At 39.3% G+C, this 25,507-nt stretch overlaps 12 non-coding genes across 12 annotated transcripts; all 12 read right to left on the bottom strand.

Moving 5' to 3' along the window:
- Positions 1-479: 479 nt before the first annotated feature.
- On the bottom strand, positions 480-552 carry TRNAR-CCG (transfer RNA arginine (anticodon CCG)). Its single transcript has one exon. It is a non-coding gene; the product is annotated as a tRNA-Arg (tRNA).
- Positions 553-2,881: 2,329 nt separating this feature from the next.
- TRNAR-CCG (transfer RNA arginine (anticodon CCG)) lies at positions 2,882-2,954 on the bottom strand. The gene has a single exon. It is a non-coding gene; the product is annotated as a tRNA-Arg (tRNA).
- A 1,964-nt stretch (positions 2,955-4,918) lies between these two features.
- Positions 4,919-4,991, bottom strand: TRNAR-CCG (transfer RNA arginine (anticodon CCG)). Its single transcript has one exon. It is a non-coding gene; the product is annotated as a tRNA-Arg (tRNA).
- Positions 4,992-7,317: 2,326 nt separating this feature from the next.
- TRNAR-CCG (transfer RNA arginine (anticodon CCG)) lies at positions 7,318-7,390 on the bottom strand. Its single transcript has one exon. It is a non-coding gene; the product is annotated as a tRNA-Arg (tRNA).
- A 2,329-nt stretch (positions 7,391-9,719) lies between these two features.
- TRNAR-CCG (transfer RNA arginine (anticodon CCG)) lies at positions 9,720-9,792 on the bottom strand. Its single transcript has one exon. It is a non-coding gene; the product is annotated as a tRNA-Arg (tRNA).
- A 2,329-nt stretch (positions 9,793-12,121) lies between these two features.
- Positions 12,122-12,194, bottom strand: TRNAR-CCG (transfer RNA arginine (anticodon CCG)). The gene has a single exon. It is a non-coding gene; the product is annotated as a tRNA-Arg (tRNA).
- Positions 12,195-14,161: 1,967 nt separating this feature from the next.
- TRNAR-CCG (transfer RNA arginine (anticodon CCG)) lies at positions 14,162-14,234 on the bottom strand. Its single transcript has one exon. It is a non-coding gene; the product is annotated as a tRNA-Arg (tRNA).
- A 1,966-nt stretch (positions 14,235-16,200) lies between these two features.
- Positions 16,201-16,273, bottom strand: TRNAR-CCG (transfer RNA arginine (anticodon CCG)). Its single transcript has one exon. It is a non-coding gene; the product is annotated as a tRNA-Arg (tRNA).
- A 1,967-nt stretch (positions 16,274-18,240) lies between these two features.
- TRNAR-CCG (transfer RNA arginine (anticodon CCG)) lies at positions 18,241-18,313 on the bottom strand. The gene has a single exon. It is a non-coding gene; the product is annotated as a tRNA-Arg (tRNA).
- Positions 18,314-20,279: 1,966 nt separating this feature from the next.
- TRNAR-CCG (transfer RNA arginine (anticodon CCG)) lies at positions 20,280-20,352 on the bottom strand. The gene has a single exon. It is a non-coding gene; the product is annotated as a tRNA-Arg (tRNA).
- A 1,967-nt stretch (positions 20,353-22,319) lies between these two features.
- On the bottom strand, positions 22,320-22,392 carry TRNAR-CCG (transfer RNA arginine (anticodon CCG)). Its single transcript has one exon. It is a non-coding gene; the product is annotated as a tRNA-Arg (tRNA).
- Positions 22,393-24,358: 1,966 nt separating this feature from the next.
- Positions 24,359-24,431, bottom strand: TRNAR-CCG (transfer RNA arginine (anticodon CCG)). The gene has a single exon. It is a non-coding gene; the product is annotated as a tRNA-Arg (tRNA).
- Positions 24,432-25,507: the final 1,076 nt, after the last annotated feature.

Raw genomic sequence — 25,507 nt, 5'->3', positions numbered from 1 at the left:
GACAGAGACAATCCCTTAAGAGAAACTTTTTCACTGCAGGGATTCTCACTGAGGAAAATGATTCTCAGTGCCATGTCACTGCAAGGAGGCTAGTTTAGGAGGATTCTCTTCACAGTTGAGATGGCACCTGAGGAAGACACTTTTCAGCAATTGGTGGCTACATGGGAGCTCACTTAAGAGTAACATCTTAAATGCTGGGGCCCTCATAAGGAATTGAATTAGCAGTATCTGTTTCTCTGCTGCTATACTCCCTGAGAAACAAAATATTAAGTGACATGTCACAGTTGCAAGGCAGCTCTATGAAGACAGGACAAGATTCACGTGTCTTTACTGCATAGTCTCGCGGTAATATATCAGTATTGACAAGTTGAATGAAATGAGTGTGATGATTTTCATGATGAGACCTTTTAATCATCTTTATGTTAATATATGTTGAAATTCGTTCATATTTAATTAAGATCAAAATTAAAAATAATTGACGACCCAGGGGGGACTTGAACCCACAATCCCCAGCTTCGGAGGCTGATGCCTTATCCATTAGGCCACAGGGCCACTTGATAGAAAAGCACTGATCTGACCATAATAGACCAACTGAACACCAATTCAAACACAGAATAAACACCCCATGGCAAAAACAACAAAAACATGAAAAAAAAACACAGTCAACATGTAGAGCAAGTCTGTGAGTTTGGAAAACACACCTTGCATATGATGGCCCAGTGAGCGAAGGTAAAGAAAGGAACAACTCCTGCAACACAAACCCTTCCGCAATTCATATTGAACACTTTTGATTGAAGAGAGTATACAGTGCGGTGGTTGCTACTCCTCGCCATCCTTATTTATAGTATTTTGATTTATATGCACTGAAATAGCTTTTAGTTCGGTTTCTGATGTTTTGTCTTCTAAAAAATGTGTATGTACTGGTACTTTCTACAGATGGAAATGAAGATGAACTCAAAATAGGGACAAATAGTCCTGACATACACCAATCCTTAGCAACTGCTTTGGATTGGCCAAATGCGTAAATTCGATGCACTGTGTGTTATATTCTTGGCATTCGCACTTTGCATATGATGGTCCAGTGAGCGAAGGTAAAGAAAGGAACAACTCCTGCAACACAAACCCTTCCGCAATTCATATTGAACACTTTTGATTGAAGAGAGTATACAGTGCGGTGGTTGCTACTCCTCGCCATCCTTATTTATAGTATTTTGATTTATATGCACTGAAATAGCTTTTAGTTCGGCTTCTGATGTTTTGTCTTCTAAAAAATGTGTATATACTGGTACTTTCTACAGATGGAAATGAAGATGAACTCAAAATAGGGACAAATAGTTCTGACATGCACCAATCCTTAGCAACTGCTTTGGATTGGCCAAATGCGTAAATTCGATGCACTGTGTGTTATATTCTTGGCATTCGCACTTTACAAAATTTAAGAATTGCTGTAAGATTTTTCCATTATGGACACTATTCTAGAGTTCCAGCATTTTTCTTACTCTGTCTCAAAAATTGATGATTTCTACAAACTAGATTTCTTGCCTGGCATATTTTCATTTCACCTGACATCTCTGACTTCCTATCTGTGGTGATCACTGTCTCACGGCCACCCACTTGGTAAAGATAATAACTAGGAGGTCATTGACTTAGTGATAATGTATTCATTGTCTCTAATGATGACTTCTATGATGCCCTCACACTGCAATGCCCTCTTCTAGGTTGGAACATCCTTGCTAACTTGCTTGACTTTTCAAGTAATCCTTCACCTGTTGAAGCCAGATATTTTCCGAAACATGTGTCACACAGTCTCATGGGCATGACACTTGACACAATATCCATCTTGAGCACCAGATTTTTTGTGATTTTCATGTCTTACCTATTCATTTCCTTTGACATAGTTTCAGATCCTCTTATTAATCACTCACTGCAAGTTTTGAATGGTGCAGGTTTTGTGGACTTTTCTAAATAAAATGCATTACATTTGAATTCATCACGTTTCTTCCTGTTTTATCATGTTTATGTATTCCTGGTACACTGGTGTCGATTGGTCACTAAAAAGAGCACAACAGGATTCTATTCTACAGTACGGACCGTTGTCTTTCTCAATCGCTCCGATTCCATAATGGCAACAGTGCCGAGCAACAAGGGTACTTAACTGTGCAATCAATTCAAGAAAGTAGTTTCAACTCAGTGTCCACTTTCTGCAGAGACACTGGCAGTAGGGCTATTTCGGGTGCTCTTACAGCAGGCTTCATTCTCATAAGACTATATTTTCTACTGCTAGTATTCTTGCAGAGGAAGGTGCTGTTCAGTAACATGTGAGTGCAGTGCAGCTCTATAAAAGGATGATCTACAATCCAGGGACACTACCCAACCAAGAGGACTTCCTGTAACATTCCACGACAGAGACAATCCCTTAAGAGAAACTTTTTCACTGCAGAGATTCTCACTGAGGAAAATGATTCTCAGTGCCATGTCACTGCAAGGAGGCTAGCTTAGGAGGATTCTCTTCACAGTTGAGATGGCACCTGAGGAAGACACTTTTCAGCAATTGGTGGCTACAGGGGAGCTCACTTAAGAGTAACATCTTAAATGCTGGGGCCCTCATAAGGAATTGAATTAGCAGTATCTGTTTCTCTGCTGCTATACTCCCTGAGAAACAAAATATTAAGTGACATGTCACAGTTGCAAGGCAGCTCTATGAAGACAGGACAAGATTCACGTGTCTTTACTGCATAGTGTCGCGGTAATACATCAGTATTGACAAGGTGAATGAAATGAGTGTGATGATTTTCATTGATGAGACCTTTTAATCATCTTTATGTTAATATATGTTGAAATTCGTTCATATTTAATTAAGATCAAAATTAAAAATAATTGAAGACCCAGGTGGGACTTGAACCCACAATCCCCAGCTTCGGAGGCTGATGCCTTATCCATTAGACCACAGGGCCACTTGATGGAAAAGCACTGATCTGACCGTGATAGACCAGCTGAACACCAATTCACACACAGAATAAACACCCCATGGCAAAAACAACAAAAACATGAAAAAAACACAGTCAACATGTAAAGCAAGTCTGTGAGTATGGAAAACACATCTTGCATATGATGGTCCAGTGAGCAAGGTAAAGAAAGGAACAACTCCTGCAACACAAACCCTTCCGCAATTCATATTGAACACTTTTGATTGAAGAGAGTATACAGTGCGGTGGTTGCTACTCCTCGCCATCCTTATTTATAGTATTTTGATTTATATGCACTGAAATAGCTTTTAGTTTGGCTTCTGATGTTTTGTCTTCTAAAAAATGTGTATGTACTGGTACTTTCTACAGATGGAAATGAAGATGAACTCAAAATAGGGACAAATAGTCCTGACATGCACCAATCCTTAGCAACTGCTTTGGATTGGCCAAATGCGTAAATTCGATGCACTGTGTGTTATATTCTTGGCATTCGCACTTTACAAAATTTAAGAATTGCTGTAAGATTTTTCCATTATGGACACTATTCTAGAGTTCCAGCATTTTTCTTACTCTGTCTCAAAAATTGATGATTTCTACAAACTAGATTTCTTGCCTGGCATATTTTCATTTCACCTGACATCTCTGACTTCCTATCTGTGGTGATCACTGTCTCACGGCCACCCACTTGGTAAAGATAATAACTAGGAGGTCATTGACTTAGTGATAATGTATTCATTGTCTCTAATGATGACTTCTATGATGCCCTCACACTGCAATGCCCTCTTCTAGGTTGGAACATCCTTGCTAACTTGCTTGACTTTTCAAGTAATCCTTCACCTGTTGAAGCCAGATATTTTCCGAAACATGTGTCACAGAGTCTCATGGGCATGACACTTGACACAATATCCATCTTGAGCACCAGATTTTTTGTGATTTTCATGTCTTACCTATTCATTTCCTTTGACATAGTTTCAGATCCTCTTATTAATCACTCACTGCAAGTTTTGAATGGTGCAGGTTTTGTGGACTTTTCTAAATAAAATGCATTACATTTGAATTCATCACTTTTCTTCCTGTTTTATCATGTTTATGTATTCCTGGTACACTGGTGTCGATTGGTCACTAAAAAGAGCACAACAGGATTCTATTCTACAGCACGGACCGTTGTCTTTCTCAATCGCTCCGATTCCATAATGGCAACAGTGCCGAGCAACAAGGGTACTTAACTGTGCAATCAATTCAAGAAAGTAGTTTCAACTCAGTGTCCACTTTCTGCAGAGACACTGGCAGTAGGGCTATTTCGGGTGCTCTTACAGCGGGCTTCATTCTCATAAGACTATATTTTCTACTGCTAGTATTCTTGCAGAGGAAGGTGCTGTTCAGTAACATGTGAGTGCAGTGGAGCTCTATAAAAGGATGATCTACAATCCAGGGACACTACCCAACCAAGAGGACTTCCTATAACATTCCACGACAGAGACAATCCCTTAAGAGAAACTTTTTCACTGCAGAGATTCTCACTGAGGAAAATGATTCTCAGTGCCATGTCACTGCAAGGAGGCTAGCTTAGGAGGATTCTCTTCACAGTTGAGATGGCACCTGAGGAAGACACTTTTCAGCAATTGGTGGCTACAGGGGAGCTCACTTAAGAGTAACATCTTAAATGCTGGGGCCCTCATAAGAAATTGAATTAGCAGTATCTGTTTCTCTGCTGCTATACTCCCTGAGAAACAAAATATTAAGTGACATGTCACAGTTGCAAGGCAGCTCTATGAAGACAGGACAAGATTCACGTGTCTTTACTGCATAGTCTCGCGGTAATACATCAGTATTGACAAGGTGAATGAAATGAGTGTGATGATTTTCATTGATGAGACCTTTTAATCATCTTTATGTTAATATATGTTGAAATTCGTTCATATTTAATTAAGATCAAAATTAAAAATAATTGAAGACCCAGGTGGGACTTGAACCCACAATCCCCAGCTTCGGAGGCTGATGCCTTATCCATTAGGCCACAGGGCCACTTGATGGAAAAGCACTGATCTGACCGTGATAGACCAGCTGAACACCAATTCACACACAGAATAAACACCCCATGGCAAAAACAACAAAAACATGAAAAAAACACAGTCAACATGTAAAGCAAGTCTGTGAGTATGGAAAACACATCTTGCATATGATGGTCCAGTGAGCAAGGTAAAGAAAGGAACAACTCCTGCAACACAAACCCTTCCGCAATTCATATTGAACACTTTTGATTGAAGAGAGTATACAGTGCGGTGGTTGCTACTCCTCGCCATCCTTATTTATAGTATTTTGATTTATATGCACTGAAATAGCTCTTAGTTTGGCTTCTGGTGTTTTGTCTTCTAAAAAATGTGTATGTACTGGTACTTTCTACAGATGGAAATGAAGATGAACTCAAAATAGGGACAAATAGTCCTGACATACACCAATCCTTAGCAACTGCTTTGGATTGGCCAAATGCGTAAATTCGATGCACTGTGTGTTATATTCTTGGCATTCGCACTTTGCATATGATGGTCCAGTGAGCGAAGGTAAAGAAAGGAACAACTCCTGCAACACAAACCCTTCCGCAATTCATATTGAACACTTTTGATTGAAGAGAGTATACAGTGCGGTGGTTGCTACTCCTCGCCATCCTTATTTATAGTATTTTGATTTATATGCACTGAAATAGCTTTTAGTTTGGCTTCTGATGTTTTGTCTTCTAAAAAATGTGTATGTACTGGTACTTTCTACAGATGGAAATGAAGATGAACTCAAAATAGGGACAAATAGTCCTGACATGCACCAATCCTTAGCAACTGCTTTGGATTGGCCAAATGCGTAAATTCGATGCACTGTGTGTTATATTCTTGGCATTCGCACTTTACAAAATTTAAGAATTGCTGTAAGATTTTTCCATTATGGACACTATTCTAGAGTTCCAGCATTTTTCTTACTCTGTCTCAAAAATTGATGATTTCTACAAACTAGATTTCTTGCCTGGCATATTTTCATTTCACCTGACATCTCTGACTTCCTATCTGTGGTGATCACTGTCTCACGGCCACCCACTTGGTAAAGATAATAACTAGGAGGTCATTGACTTAGTGATAATGTATTCATTGTCTCTAATGATGACTTCTATGATGCCCTCACACTGCAATGCCCTCTTCTAGGTTGGAACATCCTTGCTAACTTGCTTGACTTTTCAAGTAATCCTTCACCTGTTGAAGCCAGATATTTTCCGAAACATGTGTCACAGAGTCTCATGGGCATGACACTTGACACAATATCCATCTTGAGCACCAGATTTTTTGTGATTTTCATGTCTTACCTATTCATTTCCTTTGACATAGTTTCAGATCCTCTTATTAATCACTCACTGCAAGTTTTGAATGGTGCAGGTTTTGTGGACTTTTCTAAATAAAATGCATTACATTTGAATTCATCACTTTTCTTTCTGTTTTATCATGTTTATGTATTCCTGGTACACTGGTGTCGATTGGTCACTAAAAAGAGCACAACAGGATTCTATTCTACAGTACGGACCGTTGTCTTTCTCAATCGCTCCGATTCCATAATGGCAACAGTGCCGAGCAACAAGGGTACTTAACTGTGCAATCAATTCAAGAAAGTAGTTTCAACTCAGTGTCCACTTTCTGCAGAGACACTGGCAGTAGGGCTATTTCGGGTGCTCTTACAGCGGGCTTCATTCTCATAAGACTATATTTTCTACTGCTAGTATTCTTGCAGAGGAAGGTGCTGTTCAGTAACATGTGAGTGCAGTGGAGCTCTATAAAAGGATGATCTACAATCCAGGGACACTACCCAACCAAGAGGACTTCCTATAACATTCCACGACAGAGACAATCCCTTAAGAGAAACTTTTTCACTGCAGAGATTCTCACTGAGGAAAATGATTCTCAGTGCCATGTCACTGCAAGGAGGCTAGCTTAGGAGGATTCTCTTCACAGTTGAGATGGCACCTGAGGAAGACACTTTTCAGCAATTGGTGGCTACAGGGGAGCTCACTTAAGAGTAACATCTTAAATGCTGGGGCCCTCATAAGAAATTGAATTAGCAGTATCTGTTTCTCTGCTGCTATACTCCCTGAGAAACAAAATATTAAGTGACATGTCACAGTTGCAAGGCAGCTCTATGAAGACAGGACAAGATTCACGTGTCTTTACTGCATAGTCTCGCGGTAATATATCAGTATTGACAAGGTGAATGAAATGAGTGTGATGATTTTCATTGATGAGACCTTTTAATCATCTTTATGTTAATATATGTTGAAATTCGTTCATATTTAATTAAGATCAAAATTAAAAATAATTGACAACCCAGGTGGGACTTGAACCCACAATCCCCAGCTTCGGGGGCTGATGCCTTATCCATTAGGCCACAGGGCCACTTGATAAAAAAGCACTGATCTGACAATAATAGACCAACTGAACACCAATTCAAACACAGAATAAACACCCCATGGCAAAAACAACAAAAACATGAAAAAAAAACACAGTCAACATGTAGAGCAAGTCTGTGAGTTTGGAAAACACACCTTGGATATGATGGTCCAGTGAGCGAAGGTAAAGAAAGGAACAACTCCTGCAACACAAACCCTTCCGCAATTCATATTGAACACTTTTGATTGAAGAGAGTATACAGTGCGGTGGTTGCTACTCCTCGCCATCCTTATTTATAGTATTTTGATTTATATGCACTGAAATAGCTCTTAGTTTGGCTTCTGATGTTTTGTCTTCTAAAAAATGTGTATGTACTGGTACTTTCTACAGATGGAAATGAAGATGAACTCAAAATAGGGACAAATAGTCCTGATATACACCAATCCTTAGCAACTGCTTTGGATTGGCCAAATGCGTAAATTCGATGCACTGTGTGTTATATTCTTGGCATTCGCACTTTGCATATGATGGTCCAGTGAGCGAAGGTAAAGAAAGGAACAACTCCTGCAACACAAACCCTTCCGCAATTCATATTGAACACTTTTGATTGAAGAGAGTATACAGTGCGGTGGTTGCTACTCCTCGCCATCCTTATTTATAGTATTTTGATTTATATGCACTGAAATAGCTCTTAGTTTGGCTTCTGATGTTTTGTCTTCTAAAAAATGTGTATGTACTGGTACTTTCTACAGATGGAAATGAAGATGAACTCAAAATAGGGACAAATAGTCCTGACATACACCAATCCTTAGCAACTGCTTTGGATTGGCCAAATGCGTAAATTCGATGCACTGTGTGTTATATTCTTGGCATTCGCACTTTACAAAATTTAAGAATTGCTGTAAGATTTTTCCATTATGGACACTATTCTAGAGTTCCAGCATTTTTCTTACTCTGTCTCAAAAATTGATGATTTATACAAACTAGATTTCTTGCCTGGCATATTTTCATTTCACCTGACATCTCTGACTTCCTATCTGTGGTGATCACTGTCTCACGGCCACCCACTTGGTAAAGATAATAACTAGGAGGTCATTGACTTAGTGATAATGTATTCATTGCCTCTAATGATGACTTCTATGATGCCCTCACACTGCAATGCCCTCTTCTAGGTTGGAACATCCTTGCTAATTTGCTTGACTTTTCAAGTAATCCTTCACCTGTTGAAGCCAGATATTTTCCGAAACATGTGTCACAGAGTCTCATGGGCATGACACTTGACACAATATCCATCTAGAGCACCAGATGTTTTGTGATTTTCATGTCTTACCTATTCATTTCCTTTGACATAGTTTCAGATCCTCTTATTAATCACTCACTGCAAGTTTTGAATGGTGCATGTTTTGTGGACTTTTCCAAATAAAATGCATTACATTTGAATTCATCACTTTTCTTCCTGTTTTATCATGTTTATGTATTCCTGGTACACTGGTGTCGATTGGTCACTAAAAAGAGCACAACAGGATTCTATTCTACAGTACGGACCGTTGCCTTTCTCAATTGCTCCGATTCCATAATGGCAACAGTGCCGAGCAACAAGGGTACTTAACTGTGCAATCAATTCAAGAAAGTAGTTTCAACTCAGTGTCCACTTTCTGCAGAGACACTGGCAATAGGGCTATTTCGGGTGCTCTTACAGCAGGCTTCATTCTCATAAGACTATATTTTCTACTGCTAGTATTCTTGCAGAGGAAGGTGCTGTTCAGTAACATGTGAGTGCAGTGCAGCTCTATAAAAGGATGATCTACAATCCAGGGACACTACCCAACCAAGAGGACTTCCTGTAACATTCCACTACAGAGACAATCCCTTAAGAGAAACTTTTTCACTGCAGAGATTCTCACTGAGGAAAATGATTCTCAGTGCCATGTCACTGCAAGGAGGCTAGCTTAGGAGGATTCTCTTCACAGTTGAGATGGCACCTGAGGAAGACACTTTTCAGCAATTGGTGGCTACAGGGGAGCTCACTTAAGAGTAACATCTTAAATGCTGGGGCCCTCATAAGGAATTGAATTAGCAGTATCTGTTTCTCTGCTGCTATACTCCCTGAGAAACAAAATATTAAGTGACATGTCACAGTTGCAAGGCAGCTCTATGAAAACAGGACAAGATTCACGTGTCTTTACTGCATAGTCTCGCGGTAATATATCAGTATTGACAAGGTGAATGAAATGAGTGTGATGATTTTCATTGATGAGACCTTTTAATCATCTTTATGTTAATATATGTTGAAATTCGTTCATATTTAATTAAGATCAAAATTAAAAATAATTGACGACCCAGGTGGGACTTGAACCCACAATCCCCAGCTTCGGAGGCTGATGCCTTATCCATTAGGCCACAGGGCCACTTGGTAGAAAAACACTGATCTGACAATAATAGACCAACTGAACACCAATTCAAACACAGAATAAACACCCCATGGCAAAAACAACAAAAACATGAAAAAAAACCACAGTCAACATGTAGAGCAAGTCTGTGAGTTTGGAAAACACACCTTGGATATGATGGTCCAGTGAGCGAAGGTAAAGAAAGGAACAACTCCTGCAACACAAACCCTTCCGCAATTCATATTGAACACTTTTGATTGAAGAGAGTATACAGTGCGGTGGTTGCTACTCCTCGCCATCCTTATTTATAGTATTTTGATTTATATGCACTGAAATAGCTCTTAGTTTGGCTTCTGATGTTTTGTCTTCTAAAAAATGTGTATGTACTGGTACTTTCTACAGATGGAAATGAAGATGAACTCAAAATAGGGACAAATAGTCCTGACATACACCAATCCTTAGCAACTGCTTTGGATTGGCCAAATGCGTAAATTCGATGCACTGTGTGTTATATTCTTTGCATTCGCACTTTGCATATGATGGTCCAGTGAGCGAAGGTAAAGAAAGGAACAACTCCTGCAACACAAACCCTTCCGCAATTCATATTGAACACTTTTGATTGAAGAGAGTATACAGTGCGGTGGTTGCTACTCCTCGCCATCCTTATTTATAGTATTTTGATTTATATGCACTGAAATAGCTTTTAGTTCGGCTTCTGATGTTTTGTCTTCTAAAAAATGTGTATATACTGGTACTTTCTACAGATGGAAATGAAGATGAACTCAAAATAGGGACAAATAGTCCTGACATGCACCAATCCTTAGCAACTGCTTTGGATTGGCCAAATGCGTAAATTCGATGCACTGTGTGTTATATTCTTGGCATTCGCACTTTACAAAATTTAAGAATTGCTGTAAGATTTTTCCATTATGGACACTATTCTAGAGTTCCAGCATTTTTCTTACTCTGTCTCAAAAATTGATGATTTCTACAAACTAGATTTCTTGCCTGGCATATTTTCATTTCACCTGACATCTCTGACTTCCTATCTGTGGTGATCACTGTCTCACGGCCACCCACTTGGTAAAGATAATAACTAGGAGGTCATTTACTTAGTGATAATGTATTCATTGTCTCTAATGATGACTTCTATGATGCCCTCACACTGCAATGCCCTCTTCTAGGTTGGAACATCCTTGCTAACTTGCTTGACTTTTCAAGTAATCCTTCACCTGTTGAAGCCAGATATTTTCCGAAACATGTGTCACAGAGTCTCATGGGCATGACACTTGACACAATATCCATCTTGAGCACCAGATTTTTTGTGATTTTCATGTCTTACCTATTCATTTCCTTTGACATAGTTTCAGATCCTCTTATTAATCACTCACTGCAAGTTTTGAATGGTGCAGGTTTTGTGGACTTTTCTAAATAAAATGCATTACATTTGAATTCATCACTTTTTTTCCTGTTTTATCATGTTTATGTATTCCTGGTACACTGGTGTCGATTGGTCACTAAAAAGAGCACAACAGGATTCTATTCTACAGTACGGACCGTTGTCTTTCTCAATCGCTCCGATTCCATAATGGCAACAGTGCCGAGCAACAAGGGTACTTAACTGTGCAATCAATTCAAGAAAGTAGTTTCAACTCAGTGTCCACTTTCTGCAGAGACACTGGCAGTAGGGCTATTTCGGGTGCTCTTACAGCAGGCTTCATTCTCATAAGACTATATTTTCTACTGCTAGTATTCTTGCAGAGGAAGGTGCTGTTCAGTAACATGTGAGTACAGTGCAGCTCTATAAAAGGATGATCTACAATCCAGGGACACTACCCAACCAAGAGGACTTCCTGTAACATTCCACGACAGAGACAATCCCTTAAGAGAAACTTTTTCACTGCAGAGATTCTCACTGAGGAAAATGATTCTCAGTGCCATGTCACTGCAAGGAGGCTAGCTTAGGAGGATTCTCTTCACAGTTGAGATGGCACCTGAGGAAGACACTTTTCAGCAATTGGTGGCTACAGGGGAGCTCACTTAAGAGTAACATCTTAAATGCTGGGGCCCTCATAAGGAATTGAATTAGCAGTATCTGTTTCTCTGCTGCTATACTCCCTGAGAAACAAAATATTAAGTGACATGTCACAGTTGCAAGGCAGCTCTATGAAGACAGGACAAGATTCACGTGTCTTTACTGCATAGTCTCGCGGTAATATATCAGTATTGACAAGGTGAATGAAATGAGTGTGATGATTTTCATTGATGAGACCTTTTAATCATCTTTATGTTAATATATGTTGAAATTCGTTCATATTTAATTAAGATCAAAATTAAAAATAATTGACGACCCAGGTGGGACTTGAACCCACAATCCCCAGCTTCGGAGGCTGATGCCTTATCCATTAGGCCACAGGGCCACTTGATAGAAAAACACTGATCTGACAATAATAGACCAACTGAACACCAATTCAAACACAGAATAAACACCCCATGGCAAAAACAACAAAAACATGAAAAAAAACCACAGTCAACATGTAGAGCAAATCTGTGAGTTTGGAAAACACACCTTGGATATGATGGTCCAGTGAGCGAAGGTAAAGAAAGGAACAACTCCTGCAACACAAACCCTTCCGCAATTCATATTGAACACTTTTGATTGAAGAGAGTATACAGTGCGGTGGTTGCTACTCCTCGCCATCCTTATTTATAGTATTTTGATTTATATGCACTGAAATAGCTCTTAGTTTGGCTTCTGATGTTTTGTCTTCTAAAAAATGTGTATGTACTGGTACTTTCTACAGATGGAAATGAAGATGAACTCAAAATAGGGACAAATAGTCCTGACATACACCAATCCTTAGCAACTGCTTTGGATTGGCCAAATGCGTAAATTCGATGCACTGTGTGTTATATTCTTGGCATTCGCACTTTACAAAATTTAAGAATTGCTGTAAGATTTTTCCATTATGGACACTATTCTAGAGTTCCAGCATTTTTCTTACTCTGTCTCAAAAATTGGTGATTTATACAAACTAGATTTCTTGCCTGGCATATTTTCATTTCACCTGACATCTCTGACTTCCTATCTGTGGTGATCACTGTCTCACGGCCACCCACTTGGTAAAGATAATAACTAGGAGGTCATTGACTTAGTGATAATGTATTCATTGCCTCTAATGATGACTTCTATGATGCCCTCACACTGCAATGCCCTCTTCTAGGTTGGAACATCCTTGCTAATTTGCTTGACTTTTCAAGTAATCCTTCACCTGTTGAAGCCAGATATTTTCCGAAACATGTGTCACAGAGTCTCATGGGCATGACACTTGACACAATATCCATCTTGAGCACCAGATGTTTTGTGATTTTCATGTCTTACCTATTCATTTCCTTTGACATAGTTTCAGATCCTCTTATTAATCACTCACTGCAAGTTTTGAATGGTGCACGTTTTGTGGACTTTTCCAAATAAAATGCATTACATTTGAATTCATCACTTTTCTTCCTGTTTTATCATGTTTATGTATTCCTGGTACACTGGTGTCGATTGGTCACTAAAAAGAGCACAACAGGATTCTATTCTACAGTACGGACCGTTGCCTTTCTCAATTGCTCCGATTCCATAATGGCAACAGTGCCGAGCAACAAGGGTACTTAACTGTGCAATCAATTCAAGAAAGTAGTTTCAACTCAGTGTCCACTTTCTGCAGAGACACTGGCAATAGGGCTATTTCGGGTGCTCTTACAGCAGGCTTCATTCTCATAAGACTATATTTTCTACTGCTAGTATTCTTGCAGAGGAAGGTGCTGTTCAGTAACATGTGAGTGCAGTGCAGCTCTATAAAAGGATGATCTACAATCCAGGGACACTACCCAACCAAGAGGACTTCCTGTAACATTCCACTACAGAGACAATCCCTTAAGAGAAACTTTTTCACTGCAGAGATTCTCACTGAGGAAAATGATTCTCAGTGCCATGTCACTGCAAGGAGGCTAGCTTAGGAGGATTCTCTTCACAGTTGAGATGGCACCTGAGGAAGACACTTTTCAGCAATTGGTGGCTACAGGGGAGCTCACTTAAGAGTAACATCTTAAATGCTGGGGCCCTCATAAGGAATTGAATTAGCAGTATCTGTTTCTCTGCTGCTATACTCCCTGAGAAACAAAATATTAAGTGACATGTCACAGTTGCAAGGCAGCTCTATGAAGACAGGACAAGATTCACGTGTCTTTACTGCATAGTCTCGCGGTAATATATCAGTATTGACAAGGTGAATGAAATGAGTGTGATGATTTTCATTGATGAGACCTTTTAATCATCTTTATGTTAATATATGTTGAAATTCGTTCATATTTAATTAAGATCAAAATTAAAAATAATTGACAACCCAGGTGGGACTTGAACCCACAATCCCCAGCTTCGGAGGCTGATGCCTTATCCATTAGGCCACAGGGCCACTTGATAGAAAAGCACTGATCTGACCATAATAGACCAACTGAACACCAATTCAAACACAGAACAAACACCCCATGGCAAAAACAACAAAAACATGAAAAAAAACACAGTCAACATGTAGAGCAAGTCTGTGAGTTTGGAAAACACACCTTGCATATGATGGTCCAGTGAGCGAAGGTAAAGAAAGGAACAACTCCTGCAACACAAACCCTTCCGCAATTCATATTGAACACTTTTGATTGAAGAGAGTATACAGTGCGGTGGTTGCTACTCCTCGCCATCCTTATTTATAGTATTTTGATTTATATGCACTGAAATAGCTTTTAGTTTGGCTTCTGATGTTTTGTCTTCTAAGAAATGTGTATGTACTGGTACTTTCTACAGATGGAAATGAAGATGAACTCAAAATAGGGACAAATAGTACTGACATACACCAATCCTTAGCAACTGCTTTGGATTGGCCAAATGCGTAAATTCGATGCACTGTGTGTTATATTCTTGGCATTCGCACTTTACAAAATTTAAGAATTGCTGTAAGATTTTTCCATTATCGACACTATTCTAGAGTTCCAGCATTTTTCTTACTCTGTCTCAAAAATTGATGATTTCTACAAACTAGATTTCTTGCCTGGCATATTTTCATTCCACCTGACATCTCTGACTTCCTATCTGTGGTGATCACTGTCTCACGGCCACCCACTTGGTAAAGATAATAACTAGGAGGTCATTTACTTAGTGATAATGTATTCATTGTCTCTAATGATGACTTCTATGATGCCCTCACACTGCAATGCCCTCTTCTAGGTTGGAACATCCTTGCTAACTTGCTTGACTTTTCAAGTAATCCTTCACCTGTTGAAGCCAGATATTTTCCGAAACATGTGTCACAGAGTCTCATGGGCATGACACTTGACACAATATCCATCTTGAGCACCAGATTTTTTGTGATTTTCATGTCTTACCTATTCATTTCCTTTGACATAGTTTCAGATCCTCTTATTAATCACTCACTGCAAGTTTTGAATGGTGCACGTTTTGTGGACTTTTCCAAATAAAATGCATTACATTTGAATTCATCACTTTTCTTCCTGTTTTATCATGTTTATGTATTCCTGGTACACTGGTGTCGATTGGTCACTAAAAAGAGCACAACAGGATTCTATTCTACAGTACGGACCGTTGTCTTTCTCAATCGCTCCGATTCCATAATGGCAACAGTGCCGAGCAACAAGGGTACTTAACTGTGCAATCAATTCAAGAAAGTAGTTTCAACTCAGTGTCCACTTTCTGCAGAGACACTGGCAGTAGGGCTATTTCGGGTGCTCTTACAGCAGGCTTCATTCTCATAAGACTATATTTTCTACTGCTAGTATTCTTGCAGAGGAAGGTGCTGTTCAGTAACATGTGAGTACAGTGCAGCTCTATAAAAGGATGATCTACAATCCAGGGACACTACCCAACCAAGAGGACTTCCTGTAACATTCCACGACAGAGACAATCCCTTAAGAGAAACTTTTTCACTGCAGAGATTCTCACTGAGGAAAATGATTCTCAGTGCCATGTCACTGCAAGGAGGCTAGCTTAGGAGGATTCTCTTCACAGTTGAGATGGCACCTGAGGAAGACACTTTTCAGCAATTGGTGGCTACAGGGGAGCTCACTTAAGAGTAACATCTTAAATGCTGGGGCCCTCATAAGGAATTGAATTAGCAGTATCTGTTTCTCTGCTGCTATACTCCCTGAGAAACAAAATATTAAGTGACATGTCACAGTTGCAAGGCAGCTCTATGAAGACAGGACAAGATTCACGTGTCTTTACTGCATAGTCTCGCGGTAATATATCAGTATTGACAAGGTGAATGAAATGAGTGTGATGATTTTCATTGATGAGACCTTTTAATAATCTTTATGTTAATATATGTTGAAATTCGTTCATATTTAATTAAGATCAAAATTAAAAATAATTGACGACCCAGGTGGGACTTGAACCCACAATCCCCAGCTTCGGAGGCTGATGCCTTATCCATTAGGCCACAGGGCCACTTGATAGAAAAACACTGATCTGACAATAATAGACCAACTGAACACCAATTCAAACACAGAATAAACACCCCATGGCAAAAACAACAAAAACATGAAAAAAAACCACAGTCAACATGTAGAGCAAGTCTGTGAGTTTGGAAAACACACCTTGGATATGATGGTCCAGTGAGCGAAGGTAAAGAAAGGAACAACTCCTGCAACACAAACCCTTCCGCAATTCATATTGAACACTTTTGATTGAAGAGAGTATACAGTGCGGTGGTTGCTACTCCTCGCCATCCTTATTTATAGTATTTTGATTTATATGCACTGAAATAGCTCTTAGTTTGGCTTCTGATGTTTTGTCTTCTAAAAAATGTGTATGTACTGGTACTTTCTACAGATGGAAATGAAGATGAACTCAAAATAGGGACAAATAGTCCTGACATACACCAATCCTTAGCAACTGCTTTGGATTGGCCAAATGCGTAAATTCGATGCACTGTGTGTTATATTCTTGGCATTCGCACTTTACAAAATTTAAGAATTGCTGTAAGATTTTTCCATTATGGACACTATTCTAGAGTTCCAGCATTTTTCTTACTCTGTCTCAAAAATTGATGATTTATACAAACTAGATTTCTTGCCTGGCATATTTTCATTTCACCTGACATCTCTGACTTCCTATCTGTGGTGATCACTGTCTCACGGCCACCCACTTGGTAAAGATAATAACTAGGAGGTCATTGACTTAGTGATAATGTATTCATTGCCTCTAATGATGACTTCTATGATGCCCTCACACTGCAATGCCCTCTTCTAGGTTGGAACATCCTTGCTAATTTGCTTGACTTTTCAAGTAATCCTTCACCTGTTGAAGCCAGATATTTTCCGAAACATGTGTCACAGAGTCTCATGGGCATGACACTTGACACAATATCCATCTTGAGCACCAGATGTTTTGTGATTTTCATGTCTTACCTATTCATTTCCTTTGACATAGTTTCAGATCCTCTTATTAATCACTCACTGCAAGTTTTGAATGGTGCACGTTTTGTGGACTTTTCCAAATAAAATGCATTACATTTGAATTCATCACTTTTCTTCCTGTTTTATCATGTTTATGTATTCCTGGTACACTGGTGTCGATTGGTCACTAAAAAGAGCACAACAGGATTCTATTCTACAGTACGGACCGTTGCCTTTCTCAATTGCTCCGATTCCATAATGGCAACAGTGCCGAGCAACAAGGGTACTTAACTGTGCAATCAATTCAAGAAAGTAGTTTCAACTCAGTGTCCACTTTCTGCAGAGACACTGGCAATAGGGCTATTTCGGGTGCTCTTACAGCAGGCTTCATTCTCATAAGACTATATTTTCTACTGCTAGTATTCTTGCAGAGGAAGGTGCTGTTCAGTAACATGTGAGTGCAGTGCAGCTCTATAAAAGGATGATCTACAATCCAGGGACACTACCCAACCAAGAGGACTTCCTGTAACATTCCACTACAGAGACAATCCCTTAAGAGAAACTTTTTCACTGCAGAGATTCTCACTGAGGAAAATGATTCTCAGTGCCATGTCACTGCAAGGAGGCTAGCTTAGGAGGATTCTCTTCACAGTTGAGATGGCACCTGAGGAAGACACTTTTCAGCAATTGGTGGCTACAGGGGAGCTCACTTAAGAGTAACATCTTAAATGCTGGGGCCCTCATAAGGAATTGAATTAGCAGTATCTGTTTCTCTGCTGCTATACTCCCTGAGAAACAAAATATTAAGTGACATGTCACAGTTGCAAGGCAGCTCTATGAAGACAGGACAAGATTCACGTGTCTTTACTGCATAGTCTCGCGGTAATATATCAGTATTGACAAGGTGAATGAAATGAGTGTGATGATTTTCATTGATGAGACCTTTTAATCATCTTTATGTTAATATATGTTGAAATTCGTTCATATTTAATTAAGATCAAAATTAAAAATAATTGACAACCCAGGTGGGACTTGAACCCACAATCCCAAGCTTCGGAGGCTGATGCCTTATCCATTAGGCCACAGGGCCACTTGATAGAAAAGCACTGATCTGACCATAATAGACCAACTGAACACCAATTCAAACAAAGAATAAACAACCCATGGCAAAACAACAAAAACATGAAAAAAAAACACAGTCAACATGTAGAGCAAGTCTGTGAGTTTGGAAAACACACCTTGCATATGATGGTCCAGTGAGCGAAGGTAAAGAAAGGAACAACTCCTGCAACACAAACCCTTCCGCAATTCATATTGAACACTTTTGATTGAAGAGAGTATACAGTGCGGTGGTTGCTACTCCTCGCCATCCTTATTTATAGTATTTTGATTTATATGCACTGAAATAGCTTTTAGTTTGGCTTCTGATGTTTTGTCTTCTAAGAAATGTGTATGTACTGGTACTTTCTACAGATGGAAATGAAGATGAACTCAAAATAGGGACAAATAGTACTGACATACACCAATCCTTAGCAACTGCTTTGGATTGGCCAAATGCGTAAATTCGATGCACTGTGTGTTATATTCTTGGCATTCGCACTTTACAAAATTTAAGAATTGCTGTAAGATTTTTCCATTATCGACACTATTCTAGAGTTCCAGCATTTTTCTTACTCTGTCTCAAAAATTGATGATTTCTACAAACTAGATTTCTTGCCTGGCATATTTTCATTCCACCTGACATCTCTGACTTCCTATCTGTGGTGATCACTGTCTCACGGCCACCCACTTGGTAAAGATAATAACTAGGAGGTCATTTACTTAGTGATAATGTATTCATTGTCTCTAATGATGACTTCTATGATGCCCTCACACTGCAATGCCCTCTTCTAGGTTGGAACATCCTTGCTAACTTGCTTGACTTTTCAAGTAATCCTTCACCTGTTGAAGCCAGATATTTTCCGAAACATGTGTCACAGAGTCTCATGGGCATGACACTTGACACAATATCCATCTTGAGCACCAGATTTTTTGTGATTTTCATGTCTTACCTATTCATTTCCTTTGACATAGTTTCAGATCCTCTTATTAATCACTCACTGCAAGTTTTGAATGGTGCAGGTTTTGTGGACTTTTCTAAATAAAATGCATTACATTTGAATTCATCACTTTTTTTCCTGTTTTATCATGTTTATGTATTCCTGGTACACTGGTGTCGATTGGTCACTAAAAAGAGCACAACAGGATTCTATTCTACAGTACGGACCGTTGTCTTTCTCAATCGCTCCGATTCCATAATGGCAACAGTGCCGAGCAACAAGGGTACTTAACTGTGCAATCAATTCAAGAAAGTAGTTTCAACTCAGTGTCCACTTTCTGCAGAGACACTGGCAGTAGGGCTATTTCGGGTGCTCTTACAGCAGGCTTCATTCTCATAAGACTATATTTTCTACTGCTAGTATTCTTGCAGAGGAAGGTGCTGTTCAGTAACATGTGAGTACAGTGCAGCTCTATAAAAGGATGATCTACAATCCAGGGACACTACCCAACCAAGAGGACTTCCTGTAACATTCCACGACAGAGACAATCCCTTAAGAGAAACTTTTTCACTGCAGAGATTCTCACTGAGGAAAATGATTCTCAGTGCCATGTCACTGCAAGGAGGCTAGCTTAGGAGGATTCTCTTCACAGTTGAGATGGCACCTGAGGAAGACACTTTTCAGCAATTGGTGGCTACAGGGGAGCTCACTTAAGAGTAACATCTTAAATGCTGGGGCCCTCATAAGGAATTGAATTAGCAGTATCTGTTTCTCTGCTGCTATACTCCCTGAGAAACAAAATATTAAGTGACATGTCACAGTTGCAAGGCAGCTCTATGAAGACAGGACAAGATTCACGTGTCTTTCCTGCATAGTCTCGCGGTAATATATCAGTATTGACCAGGTGAATGAAATGAGTGTGATGATTTTCATTGATGAGACCTTTTAATCATCTTTATGTTAATATATGTTGAAATTCGTTCATATTTAATTAAGATCAAAATTAAAAATAATTGACGACCCAGGTGGGACTTGAACCCACAATCCCCAGCTTCGGAGGCTGATGCCTTATCCATTAGGCCACAGGGCCACTTGATAGAAAAACACTGATCTGACAATAATAGACCAACTGAACACCAATTCAAACACAGAATAAACACCCCATGGCAAAAACAACAAAAACATGAAAAAAAACCACAGTCAACATGTAGAGCAAGTCTGTGAGTTTGGAAAACACACCTTGGATATGATGGTCCAGTGAGCGAAGGTAAAGAAAGGAACAACTCCTGCAACACAAACCCTTCCGCAATTCATATTGAACACTTTTGATTGAAGAGAGTATACAGTGCGGTGGTTGCTACTCCTCGCCATCCTTATTTATAGTATTTTGATTTATATGCACTGAAATAGCTCTTAGTTTGGCTTCTGATGTTTTGTCTTCTAAAAAATGTGTATGTACTGGTACTTTCTACAGATGGAAATGAAGATGAACTCAAAATAGGGACAAATAGTCCTGACATACACCAATCCTTAGCAACTGCTTTGGATTGGCCAAATGCGTAAATTCGATGCACTGTGTGTTATATTCTTGGCATTCGCACTTTACAAAATTTAAGAATTGCTGTAAGATTTTTCCATTATGGACACTATTCTAGAGTTCCAGCATTTTTCTTACTCTGTCTCAAAAATTGATGATTTATACAAACTAGATTTCTTGCCTGGCATATTTTCATTTCACCTGACATCTCTGACTTCCTATCTGTGGTGATCACTGTCTCACGGCCACCCACTTGGTAAAGATAATAACTAGGAGGTCATTGACTTAGTGATAATGTATTCATTGCCTCTAATGATGACTTCTATGATGCCCTCACACTGCAATGCCCTCTTCTAGGTTGGAACATCCTTGCTAATTTGCTTGACTTTTCAAGTAATCCTTCACCTGTTGAAGCCAGATATTTTCCGAAACATGTGTCACAGAGTCTCATGGGCATGACACTTGACACAATATCCATCTTGAGCACCAGATGTTTTGTGATTTTCATGTCTTACCTATTCATTTCCTTTGACATAGTTTCAGATCCTCTTATTAATCACTCACTGCAAGTTTTGAATGGTGCACGTTTTGTGGACTTTTCCAAATAAAATGCATTACATTTGAATTCATCACTTTTCTTCCTGTTTTATCATGTTTATGTATTCCTGGTACACTGGTGTCGATTGGTCACTAAAAAGAGCACAACAGGATTCTATTCTACAGTACGGACCGTTGCCTTTCTCAATTGCTCCGATTCCATAATGGCAACAGTGCCGAGCAACAAGGGTACTTAACTGTGCAATCAATTCAAGAAAGTAGTTTCAACTCAGTGTCCACTTTCTGCAGAGACACTGGCAATAGGGCTATTTCGGGTGCTCTTACAGCAGGCTTCATTCTCATAAGACTATATTTTCTACTGCTAGTATTCTTGCAGAGGAAGGTGCTGTTCAGTAACATGTGAGTGCAGTGCAGCTCTATAAAAGGATGATCTACAATCCAGGGACACTACCCAACCAAGAGGACTTCCTGTAACATTCCACTACAGAGACAATCCCTTAAGAGAAACTTTTTCACTGCAGAGATTCTCACTGAGGAAAATGATTCTCAGTGCCATGTCACTGCAAGGAGGCTAGCTTAGGAGGATTCTCTTCACAGTTGAGATGGCACCTGAGGAAGACACTTTTCAGCAATTGGTGGCTACAGGGGAGCTCACTTAAGAGTAACATCTTAAATGCTGGGGCCCTCATAAGGAATTGAATTAGCAGTATCTGTTTCTCTGCTGCTATACTCCCTGAGAAACAAAATATTAAGTGACATGTCACAGTTGCAAGGCAGCTCTATGAAGACAGGACAAGATTCACGTGTCTTTACTGCATAGTCTCGCGGTAATATATCAGTATTGACAAGGTGAATGAAATGAGTGTGATGATTTTCATTGATGAGACCTTTTAATCATCTTTATGTTAATATATGTTGAAATTCGTTCATATTTAATTAAGATCAAAATTAAAAATAATTGACAACCCAGGTGGGACTTGAACCCACAATCCCAAGCTTCGGAGGCTGATGCCTTATCCATTAGGCCACAGGGCCACTTGATAGAAAAGCACTGATCTGACCATAATAGACCAACTGAACACCAATTCAAACAAAGAATAAACAACCCATGGCAAAACAACAAAAACATGAAAAAAAAACACAGTCAACATGTAGAGCAAGTCTGTGAGTTTGGAAAACACACCTTGCATATGATGGTCCAGTGAGCGAAGGTAAAGAAAGGAACAACTCCTGCAACACAAACCCTTCCGCAATTCATATTGAACACTTTTGATTGAAGAGAGTATACAGTGCGGTGGTTGCTACTCCTCGCCATCCTTATTTATAGTATTTTGATTTATATGCACTGAAATAGCTTTTAGTTTGGCTTCTGATGTTTTGTCTTCTAAGAAATGTGTATGTACTGGTACTTTCTACAGATGGAAATGAAGATGAACTCAAAATAGGGACAAATAGTACTGACATACACCAATCCTTAGCAACTGCTTTGGATTGGCCAAATGCGTAAATTCGATGCACTGTGTGTTATATTCTTGGCATTCGCACTTTACAAAATTTAAGAATTGCTGTAAGATTTTTCCATTATCGACACTATTCTAGAGTTCCAGCATTTTTCTTACTCTGTCTCAAAAATTGATGATTTCTACAAACTAGATTTCTTGCCTGGCATATTTTCATTCCACCTGACATCTCTGACTTCCTATCTGTGGTGATCACTGTCTCACGGCCACCCACTTGGTAAAGATAATAACTAGGAGGTCATTTACTTAGTGATAATGTATTCATTGTCTCTAATGATGACTTCTATGATGCCCTCACACTGCAATGCCCTCTTCTAGGTTGGAACATCCTTGCTAACTTGCTTGACTTTTCAAGTAATCCTTCACCTGTTGAAGCCAGATATTTTCCGAAACATGTGTCACAGAGTCTCATGGGCATGACACTTGACACAATATCCATCTTGAGCACCAGATTTTTTGTGATTTTCATGTCTTACCTATTCATTTCCTTTGACATAGTTTCAGATCCTCTTATTAATCACTCACTGCAAGTTTTGAATGGTGCAGGTTTTGTGGACTTTTCTAAATAAAATGCATTACATTTGAATTCATCACTTTTTTTCCTGTTTTATCATGTTTATGTATTCCTGGTACACTGGTGTCGATTGGTCACTAAAAAGAGCACAACAGGATTCTATTCTACAGTACGGACCGTTGTCTTTCTCAATCGCTCCGATTCCATAATGGCAACAGTGCCGAGCAACAAGGGTACTTAACTGTGCAATCAATTCAAGAAAGTAGTTTCAACTCAGTGTCCACTTTCTGCAGAGACACTGGCAGTAGGGCTATTTCGGGTGCTCTTACAGCAGGCTTCATTCTCATAAGACTATATTTTCTACTGCTAGTATTCTTGCAGAGGAAGGTGCTGTTCAGTAACATGTGAGTACAGTGCAGCTCTATAAAAGGATGATCTACAATCCAGGGACACTACCCAACCAAGAGGACTTCCTGTAACATTCCACGACAGAGACAATCCCTTAAGAGAAACTTTTTCACTGCAGAGATTCTCACTGAGGAAAATGATTCTCAGTGCCATGTCACTGCAAGGAGGCTAGCTTAGGAGGATTCTCTTCACAGTTGAGATGGCACCTGAGGAAGACACTTTTCAGCAATTGGTGGCTACAGGGGAGCTCACTTAAGAGTAACATCTTAAATGCTGGGGCCCTCATAAGGAATTGAATTAGCAGTATCTGTTTCTCTGCTGCTATACTCCCTGAGAAACAAAATATTAAGTGACATGTCACAGTTGCAAGGCAGCTCTATGAAGACAGGACAAGATTCACGTGTCTTTCCTGCATAGTCTCGCGGTAATATATCAGTATTGACCAGGTGAATGAAATGAGTGTGATGATTTTCATTGATGAGACCTTTTAATCATCTTTATGTTAATATATGTTGAAATTCGTTCATATTTAATTAAGATCAAAATTAAAAATAATTGACGACCCAGGTGGGACTTGAACCCACAATCCCCAGCTTCGGAGGCTGATGCCTTATCCATTAGGCCACAGGGCCACTTGATAGAAAAACACTGATCTGACAATAATAGACCAACTGAACACCAATTCAAACACAGAATAAACACCCCATGGCAAAAACAACAAAAACATGAAAAAAAACCACAGTCAACATGTAGAGCAAGTCTGTGAGTTTGGAAAACACACCTTGGATATGATGGTCCAGTGAGCGAAGGTAAAGAAAGGAACAACTCCTGCAACACAAACCCTTCCGCAATTCATATTGAACACTTTTGATTGAAGAGAGTATACAGTGCGGTGGTTGCTACTCCTCGCCATCCTTATTTATAGTATTTTGATTTATATGCACTGAAATAGCTCTTAGTTTGGCTTCTGATGTTTTGTCTTCTAAAAAATGTGTATGTACTGGTACTTTCTACAGATGGAAATGAAGATGAACTCAAAATAGGGACAAATAGTCCTGACATACACCAATCCTTAGCAACTGCTTTGGATTGGCCAAATGCGTAAATTCGATGCACTGTGTGTTATATTCTTGGCATTCGCACTTTACAAAATTTAAGAATTGCTGTAAGATTTTTCCATTATGGACACTATTCTAGAGTTCCAGCATTTTTCTTACTCTGTCTCAAAAATTGATGATTTATACAAACTAGATTTCTTGCCTGGCATATTTTCATTTCACCTGACATCTCTGACTTCCTATCTGTGGTGATCACTGTCTCACGGCCACCCACTTGGTAAAGATAATAACTAGGAGGTCATTGACTTAGTGATAATGTATTCATTGCCTCTAATGATGACTTCTATGATGCCCTCACACTGCAATGCCCTCTTCTAGGTTGGAACATCCTTGCTAATTTGCTTGACTTTTCAAGTAATCCTTCACCTGTTGAAGCCAGATATTTTCCGAAACATGTGTCACAGAGTCTCATGGGCATGACACTTGACACAATATCCATCTTGAGCACCAGATGTTTTGTGATTTTCATGTCTTACCTATTCATTTCCTTTGACATAGTTTCAGATCCTCTTATTAATCACTCACTGCAAGTTTTGAATGGTGCACGTTTTGTGGACTTTTCCAAATAAAATGCATTACATTTGAATTCA

Source organism: Ambystoma mexicanum, chromosome 3q (genome assembly GCF_040938575.1).
Source record: "Ambystoma mexicanum isolate Mex_15411 chromosome 3q, UKY_AmexF1_1, whole genome shotgun sequence".
In the NCBI taxonomy this organism is placed as follows: Eukaryota; Metazoa; Chordata; class Amphibia; order Caudata; family Ambystomatidae; genus Ambystoma; species Ambystoma mexicanum.
This window is presented reverse-complemented; position numbering and strand designations above follow the sequence as displayed.